Raw genomic sequence first — 10,119 nt, 5'->3', positions numbered from 1 at the left:
ACCCGGGAAAACAACGCTGGTCCGCTAACACCTCCGCTTACCTACCTACCTACCTCCGCTTCTTCTTCTTCTTCCCCGACTTGACTGGCTTTGTAGTATATGCTCGGTGAGTCACGGCTGAGTCTTGTTTTGTTACGTTGGGCGGCGATCAGGACTTTCATTTACTAGCTTCTCTGAGGACGTGCGTGAGTGTGGGTGTGTGTCCCGGCTCCCCAGGTCGCGTCCTACCTATAACTTTGCGGGGATTTCGAACGGTGATCTCTCAGTGTTTTTGAAAAGATACCGAAAGGAACCAGGATTCGGAGCTCTTCTCGTGATACAGTTCCGGAGAGATTGCAGGGATTACAGAAAAGTATCCGTTTCATTGTCGGTAAGATTTGAGTTTGTTTGAGGAATGGAACCGAATAAGTTGAGTTCAACAGTGGATCTTTATGATAAACCTGTATATATATTTTCGGTAGAGTTAGGAAATATTTCCAAGAACCCGATTTCGAATTTGTTAATATTCCTGGTACTTTGGAGAACAATTTGAAGACGTTTATCGCACTGAGTTATTGCAGAAATTGCGGAAAGAACCGAGTAATTATGCATTGTCAAGTTTAAACACAATACCAGCTGACTGTGACAGTGTTAAGTAGCCGTGCTCCCTTTGGTATCTAGAAAGATGACCTGGCGTTGGTCTAAGCTCTCGCGTTTCCAAAAAGCGAATCTGATTTGCGCTCAGTTTTTTCTGTGACACCTGTAGGTGAAACCTTCCTGTTCAAGGAAGGTAGGTTATTAAATCGTTCACGAAACAGGAGGTCAAGCATGTTCAATTTGACTTTGTGCAGCACTGGAGAAAGTTGCTGACTTGTGTCCCGACTTTTACACAGTGTGCCCTTAGGAAAGCAATGCCTGACAGTGCCCAGAAGTAGGAGCTGCAGAGTGAAAAGTGGTGATCTTACAATGTAGCTGAAAATGGTCCAAGTTCATAGAAAAAGCTGGCTTGTTGATTACAAGTTGAGCCATCTGTTGAGTCATTAAATTTACTGTCTCCAAGTTTGTAGAAGAGGTGGCCATTAAGTTTACTGCTTCCAAGTTTGTAAAAGAAGTCTCCAAGTTTTTAGACGAGGTTGCCATTAAGTTCATTGCCCCCAAGTTTCTAGACAATGTGGCCATATAATTCATTGCCTCTGAATTTCTAGACGAGGTGGCCAGTAAGTTCACTGCCTCAAAGTTTCTAGACAATATGGCCATAAAATTTATTGCCTCCAAGTTTCTAGCTGAAGTGAACTTTAAGTTCACTGACACCAAGTTTCCAGACGAAGCGGCCACAAAGCCCAGTGCCTCAAAGTTACAATCAATTTCTCTTTCTACTTCTAAGTCACCCTTTCCAACTCTAACTTTTCTCTGTGGACACAATGACAATTGTCTCAGGCCAGTCTTCGAGATTTCTCCGTGATCAGATTATCTATCAGCTTCTGGAAAAAAAAACCAGTAATTGTTTTATTGTTTCGTTTTAAATGCCTGAGTCATTGTCTTCACCACAGTTATTTAATCTTGATGTTGGTCATAACTGTTCTTGCTAAAGCATTTTCTTATTTTATTAGGGCACACCTGCAACATTAGCTTATGAGTAAGTCACAGGAAATTACCTGACCACTTTTTGACCGACATAATGACCACCCCACTCTACGTTTTTTGCCCGCCGTCCCGTCGAGCTGACAGACCTCGTCTGTTATGCAACGCCTGAACACTCGCCAAGCTACCACATCCCACATTAATGTGGGAAGCTCAGAGAACCTTCCTGATTGGTCGGTTCGAATTCTTTCTATCTGCTCCGTTTTGACGCTCTTTCTCATTCTTAATCTTTTTTCGTTCTCTTTTTTTTTTGTTGCTGTATTCAGAATGCTTTCAATGTAAGATTCTCTGGTCTGTGCCTGGTTGGGTGACCGTTTGAATTTCAAACAGACTTGATAAGTGTAGTTGGAGGAGCAGAAAGGGGCATAAAAAACACAAAAGTGTCAGTAATGATGAGTAAGGTTTCTAGAACAAAAAATTGACAGTAAGTACAACCTCACAAGCTATCTTTTCATTAATGTGTTATATACAATGTAAGTTGACTGAAGCACTTTACGATTAAAATATTAATTAAAAGTAGTTATTTTAAACGTTATTTGACCAAAATAATGTTAAAATCTAATTAAAAGAAGTAATTTTAAACGTCCAATGTCAGTACCTTTTACTGTAAAATTATATCATCATTTCTTTTATCATTAAATTAAAACTTACGAAACGTATAAAAAAACACTGAATTTTTTTCCCTTGACTGACACTGACAACTGTTATCGGATTTTTCCAGATTCAAAGAATAACTGTCTCACTGAAACAGTTCCTGGGCGTCGTGGGACGGACGGAGAGCTAGGCTGACAGACAGACAAGGGAGAAGTGAATATTGAGGAAATATAAAGTCTTTTAATTCCAGGTCTTTTACTTAACTGATTTTGAGATGTTTTCCAGAATTGCTTCGTTTTTACGTTTTGTGTTTCTGGAGAGAGAGAGAGAGAGAGAGAGAGAGAGAGAGAGAGAGAGAGAGAGAGAGAGAGAGAGAGAGAGAGAGAGAGAGGATATTGTAATGTTATTGTAAATAAGGATCTCTCTCTCTCTCTCTCCCTTTATGTGTGTGTGTATGTATATATGTATATATATATATATATATATATATATATATATATATATATATATATATATATATATATATATATATATATCTTCCACTCTCTTGGAGTTACTCTAGAAGGTCTGAAACCCACTATAATTGAATAACTACCAGGCTCATGATTCACAAATCTAGTCAACAAAGATATATATATATATACATATATATATATATATATATATATATATATATATATATATATATATATGTATATATGTATGTATATATAGAATATCAGTCACGAAGTTAAATAATATTGATTTTGGTCTATACATGGAAGGGTGGCCACAGACTAATTCTAGGCTATAAATTTTTCGTCACACCGCTGGTTTCTCGATCTGCTATTTTGAGTAACACTGGGCGTGGCTAGTCCTTGGAGAGGTGACGATAGCATTAAACGCAACTTGCTCTGAGAGAAATATATAAGTTCCCTTGACATAGGGTGACACTTGCTACACGCCTTAGGCGTCTGGTGTGTGTGTGCGTAGCCTATGGTACAACACGTAGCTTCTAAAAACTAAAGGAGTGACGTAAAACTATGCCTTTTAAAAACTAAGGAATCACGTAGAGACTTAACCTTTCAAGACTAAGGAATGGCGTAAAACTAGGGGTTTTAAGACTAAGGAATGACGTAAGACTAAGGCGTTTAAAAGCTAAGGAATGGCGTAAAAGCAGCCTTTATATAACTAAGGAATGACGCAAAAATTCGAGTGACTTGAATGAAAGCAACTGGTCACGACTCGCGAGGCTAAGAATGTAAACAAACGCCCCCGAGTGATTCTTAATCCCAGGCTTTTCGCGGCGCCTCGGTCGCGGAAGGCCGGAGGTTAAGGGTTCCTGGGGGCGTTTTGTTTACATTTTCGTCCTCGCCGAACGTGACCAGCAGAGTTCGTTCTTTTAGCCAAGAGCAAAACATTCGCTGTTGCGTTTTCTGCCTGACAGGTCGCGTTGTGACCCTTGGCCTAGTGAGAGTGCCTCTTACGAGGTAAACAAGAAAACCGTGAGTGCTAATAATCATTAGGCCTGTTGGTCTAACCAGTTGGGTTCGTTCATTTTAGCCAAGAGCTAAACATTCGTCGTTGCGTTTTCTGCCTGACAGGTCGCGTTGTGACCCTTGGCCTCGTAAATGTGCCTCTTACGAGGTAAACAAGAAAACCGTGAGTGCCAACAGCCAAATAAGGGAACCATTATTACCAACAGTCATTAGAACTATGAGTCTTTTTTTGGGGAGGGGTTTATCACGAGTCACTGCTTCTCCCATCAGGTTTTGGGACCTCGCGAGCCTATTTGAGTCTCTTATCTTGAATAAAAAATCATATACAATCTAACGGTGAGAGAAAGAGAGAGAGAGAGAGAGAAAAAAAAAAATCAAGGTTTTGCGACGAAAATAACAAGGTTTTTTACTTGAGCAATAAAACGCTCAATCACGGAGACAGGAGGAAAAGTGAGAAAATAGACTAACAATGGAATAAAACAAATAGTAAAAAAAAAAATAAAATAAAAGAATTAAGCGCAAACTTGCACAAAACGATCGTAACAGGTAGTGAAAGACGTGAGTAATATTATTAGAAAGTGAAAACCGCGTGAAGAAACTGACATAGAACCAAATTGTTAAGGAAATTGTTTCAAGAGGAGAAGTGAAGGAGCGGTTTGATAACGAGATCACGGTATGATATAACGTTCCCGAGCATTTCGTGGAAACATACAAATGTATGTACACTCATTCACAAACACATACATACATACACACACATATATATATTTATATACATACATACATACATACATACATACATACATACATACATACATATACATACATATATATATACATACATATATATATACATATATACATACACATACACACATATAATATACACATATATATACATACAGTTTAAGGGATATGCACATAACTGTATACAATTAAGTCGATTAATGTGAGCAGATACACATACAAATTACTGAATGTATTTTATGTTACGAATAGCACTTATATTCATTCACTTAAACAAAGAAAGACTAATTTAAACTTTATCACCCCAGATTTAAGATATTTTTCGTTTTTAATCACTCTCTCTCTCTCTCTCTCTCTCTCTCTCTCTCTCTCTCTCTCTCTCTCTCTCTCTCTCTCTATATATATATATATATATATATATATATATATATATATATATATATACATATATATATATATATATATATCAATTTAAGAGGTCAGTTCAGGTTACGATGCAAAATTCCCCTGCCCAGAATATCGGCTGCTCGGTTGCATAATATTGCGCATGATGACTTTGCCACTTTGGTGAATGCAAAAATCTGTGCAAGTTCTCATTTGTGGGTGTTGGTTTTTATTCCGCAAAGATGTATAGTCTCAACTCTGGCCATTGTTTGGATGGGTGAGCAGTTACGAATGCCTGATGGTATATACTTTTTTTTATATGCCAGGGCGTGGGTCTGGCAGCCTCACCTCAAATTGAGGATTTCATAGATGAAAATAATTTTAACAGGTTTAATCCAACGTACGAGTGAAATATAGTAGACCAGAATAATTAAGATGAAAAACTTTATATATATATATATATATATATATATATATATATATATATATATATATATATATATATTACGAAGAAGATATAAGTTCTTTATCTATCTTTATATAAATTAATGAATTCCTAAAGCGTATATTAAAAAAATAAATGGAAACCTGACATGCTTTTAACGTTATTTCATGCAAAATTTAATCTAAAAAAACATTTTTAAAAGTATTTAGAAGACTTTACATCAAAATTCCCGTTTCCCGAAAGAGTACTGGAACTTCTGAACGCGTTTTTATAAAAGCCAAATACCTCCTTTCTTTGCCTCGCCCACCTTTCCTGCGAGAAGAAGAAGAAGAAGAAGAAGAAGAAGAAGAAAGAAAGAAAGAAAGTGAAAGGAAAACTTCTAAATTGTTGTTTAAAAGACAACACGTTTTGTTTTGCTCTCCTCTCCCGTGTTACACCGAAAGAAGAAGAATAAGGAGAAGGAGAAGAAAAAGGAGATTAAGAAGATGTAGAAGAAGAGGAAGAAGAAAGAGAAGAAGAGGACATAAAGGAAACAGAAGACGAATATCTGATTTGTTTTTCAGAGAGACAACACCTTCTTTTTCTTCGTTCCCCTGTCCTGTGTTACAAGAAAAGAAGAAGAAGAAGAAGAAGAAGGAGACGACGAAGAAGAAGAAGAAGACGACGAAGAAGGAGAGACGAAGAAGAAGAAGAAGATATAGAAGAGGAGATAGAAAGAGAAGAGGAACCATTAAAGAAGAGCGAAAGAAGCTTTGGCTACGAATGCTCCGCCGGAGCAAAAACACTTAACAGTTTGACGTGAAAGTCCAGGTTACTGAAACTAGACCAACTTAACTCCCGAGAGCGAGCCAGCCAGCCAACCAGCCAGCCAGTCTTGCCCTGCCTGCTTGCTTGCTTGCTTGCTGCTTGCCAACTTCCTTTCGAAGCCTCTCTCTCTCTCTCTCCATGTTCCTGACTTCTTAACCTTTAGGGAAGGAACGGGAGGAGGAGGAAGAGGAGGAAAAAGAAAAGAAAAGCTGGAAGGGGCGTTGGAGGAAAGGTTAGGGGTTACCTGTCGATATTACTAGCTACTTGACTCTCTCTCTCTCTCTCTCTCTCTCTCTCTCTCTCTTTTACGAGATTGATAAGAGCTCAAGAGGACTGACTGCTTTTGCGTGCGTTCGAATTGAGGTCACGGGTGCTCGCGAGTGGCCGCCTTATTTGTGTGTGTGTGTGTGTGTGTGTGTGTTTGTGTGTGTGTGTGTTTGCAGGCATGCAACAGCACCTGCTGGTGGCTGCAGACACAAAAACGCTCTCTCTCTCTCTCTCTCTCTTACTGACTCTCTCTCTCTCTCTCTCTCTCTCTCTCTTTCTTCAGCTTACTGACTGCAGGCACACACATTCCCTCTCACTTTCTCTCTCAGCATACTGACTGCAAGCACTCTCTCTCTCTCTCTCTCTCTCTCTCTCTCTCCTCTCTCTTTTCCCGTTTACTGACTGCAGGCACACACTATCTCTCACTTTCTCTCAGCATACTGACTGCAACCACTCTCTCTCTCTCTCCTCAGCTTACTGACTGCAGGCACAAACACTCTCTCTCACTTTCTCTCTCAGCATACTGACGGCAAGCACTCTCTCTCTCTCTCTTTCCCAGCTTACTGACTGCAGGCACAAACACTCTCTCTCACTTTCTCTCTCAGCATACTGACTGCAAGCACTCTCTCTCTCTCTCTCTCTCTCTCTCTCTCTCTCTCTCTCTCTCTCTCTCTCTCTCTATATATATATATATATATATATATATATATATATATATATATATATATATATAATATATATATTGTGTTTTATTTGTATTTATAAACATTCACACACCATACATGTTAATGCCCATATACATGCATACATACATGCATACTTACCTACACACACACACAAACGCACACACACACACACACTCTTGAACCTCTTAATTCACACACATCATCCCCGCTCCACTGCTCCCAAAAGCAGACCAAAAATGAAAAAGAAAAAAAAAAAACTCGTCAGACAACTCCCCAAGCGCCCCGCCCCCCACTCCAAAAAAAAAAAAACATGACTTTTTTTCCGTTCTTTCCATTTCTTCCCTCTTCCATTCCGGCCAAGTGCCAATGACTCCGACGCCAGCGGAAAAATCCTTGATTCATCAAAGGCAACGCCAGAGTCATTATTCTTTAATTACAATCGACTGAGAGACAAAACGAAGTGAAAGGTTTCGACTCCTATTTATAGGCTGCATACCTTAAGGAACGCACAAAGGAAGGAACCGAGTGGTCCATCTGAGTGAATAGGCTTCTGTTGTTTCCACTCGGCGATTGTCTGGGGCGATTCTCGTAATGCACCGTTTTTCACCCGCCGTGGTTTTTTTTCAAGCCGCCGGTCAAAAGATTGTGTTTTTGTGTCTTTTCTTCGGTCTGTCTGTTTGTCCATTTATCTGTTTATCTCTCTGTTCCTTTGTTTGTTTGTCGGTAAGTTTACGCAAGATGCTGCGGCCGGGTTTTGACGTGAATTTGATCGAAATTGGGTCGCTTAGGTGGCGACACATGATCAGATTTTCGAGGGAAACACTACTAGGTTTTTAGTTCCAGGAATTGTTTAAAGGACTCTACACAGATGGAGTGGCTCGCTCTGCCTCGGTGGAGGCTTACTGTCTCCAAAAGCGTTTATTTTCCCCAGTGGGACTCGCATGATTCCCCAGGGGGAAATACCATAATTCTGTCTTCAGCATTAGATGAGAAACATGACCAGAACGTCATACTGAACTCTGTGTTGAATGAAAAGCAACACAAAAAATGTAATCCTGAAATCTCTCGAGTATGTCAGAAAAAAAAAAAAAATTGCGACTCTGTCGTTATTTTTTTTCTGACATACTCGACTGATGGCATTTTTCATAGGTTCAAAATTCGGCTTAAATTAATTTTTACACCTGGAGTTAATTGCATTTTAATCAAGGCTGTCTTAACCCCGAAAAGATCCCATTAATTTTTCAATTTCCTCACAGATAAGCAGTTGATTCATTATCAAAAGACTTCCTTCTCGTCTGATCTTTTTGGAGTTGAAGGTAAAAATCGGCATCCGATATCTTTTCGCTTGCCGTGATTGGCTGCTAGCACTGCTGGGCGATCAGCCATAGGTCGCAGCGATATCGGGTGGGGAATTTTGCTGTCAGCTAAACAAAAATCTAGAGTCGGTTAAATTTTTATTGTGCCTAAATTTTGCTTATATTTTTTCATAAAAAATACCCTTCAATATCCTTAGTTTTTTTAAAGTATAAATTTTTTGTCACTGACAATTTTTCGCTTCGTTAAATAGCAATTAGTAGTTATTTCCAGATAAGCTTTTCATTAATGATTTGCTTATATTTTTCTCCCCTGAGATATACAATCCAACACCCTCTAATTTCTTTTCAAGCATCGATTTTTTTGTCACAGATAATTTTTCGCTTCGTTAACCAGTACTTAGTAGTTACTTCTTATTTCCTGATAAGATTTCCATTAATGAACTCCGCGATCTTCCTTCATCAATATTTCAGGAACGACCTTGGTCGTCACACACGTTTGATCCCATTAAAAGGGACCTCCAACATTTTTTATGGTGCGTCATCGCCCATTCATTAAATCCGAGAATTCCTAAAATTCGGCCAAAGAGATCCTTGTCAGTTCTGAGGAAATATATTATTGAAAAGGATTTGAGACGGAAGAGCCCCGCCCAGATTGATTTCCAATCGAGGATACGTTTAAAATTATCTTTAGAAGTGATAGAAATATTATTATTATTATTATTATTATTATTATTATTATTATTATTATTATTATTATAAACCCTATTCTTATGAAATGAGCCTACAGGGGAAACTGACTTCAAATTCAAGATTCCAAAGTTCATTGTGTTTATTTGGAAGAAATTACCGAAGATAATATGAAATACAGAACGAAGAGAAATACACACGTACAACGCAAATAGCTTTAGGACGGCAATGCATGGCGTCTTCGCTCGGACATTTGTGATTCCAACTGCACAACGCCCCCCCGGTTCTATCAGAGGACTTGCTTTCTCGACGCTCGAGCGATTCTGAAATGGATCGCGGTACTTCTGACCGACCCCGCCCTAAGGGCATTAGGTAGAATGACGTGGGCGCATGGAATGACCTGCAGAAAGTCCGTAGACAGGACGTCATGAGACGCACGTTTATATAACATATTACGTGGAAAACTCCGCTTCTATCTCAACGCGGGCAATGCCCAAGAATTATAAAATATCGGACGAAGGGTGGAAATGCTGTTTCTTTTTCTAATTTAAATAATACTAGCTGTTCCATTCACAGAACGAGAGGAGGTTACGTCATCAAAATGAGACACATTACATTTACGCCCCTAACCTAATTTTGGCGGGTGGAATGGGCACTCCCGGTGAGCACAGGTCATCGTTCAGCCTGAAAGTTTTGTTGGATAGTGAACGTTTTCGTATAAATTGGAGAACTTTAAAAGTGTGTCCACTCTCTGTGTGATGAGGTACTGGAGTGATGACCTGCTGGTAATTCTGTAAAAGGTGAGAGAAAGGAATGCGCTAGGTGAATAACATGCTTTGAATGAATGATAATAATGTTGGGGTGTTGCCGTTTTATTAATATTCTGCTTGGTTTCACGGTGACAAGTCTTGAATGAAAATATATATATATATATATATATATATATATATATATATATATATATATATATATATATATATATATATATATATGTGTGTGTGTGTGTGTGTGTGTGTGTGTGTGTTTGCAAGCCTGTACTCGCACGCAAAATAAAGACAGGTAAACACAAATATCTACAAAACTTGACC

General features: G+C 38.8%; 1 protein-coding gene across 1 annotated transcript in view; it reads left to right on the top strand.

Moving 5' to 3' along the window:
• Positions 1-238: 238 nt before the first annotated feature.
• The window catches only part of LOC136854931 (peroxidase-like), a 33,539-nt gene continuing 23,658 nt past the window's right edge, over positions 239-10,119 (top strand). Inside the window, 1 exon segment of the mRNA XM_067131466.1 lies at positions 239-370. The gene's annotated coding sequence lies outside the window, so the exon portion shown is untranslated.

Source organism: Macrobrachium rosenbergii, chromosome 30, assembly GCF_040412425.1.
Source record: "Macrobrachium rosenbergii isolate ZJJX-2024 chromosome 30, ASM4041242v1, whole genome shotgun sequence".
NCBI lineage: Eukaryota > Metazoa > Arthropoda > Malacostraca > Decapoda > Palaemonidae > Macrobrachium > Macrobrachium rosenbergii.
The sequence above is the reverse complement of the archived record's forward strand: the minus strand, read 5'-3'. Positions and strand labels throughout refer to the sequence as shown.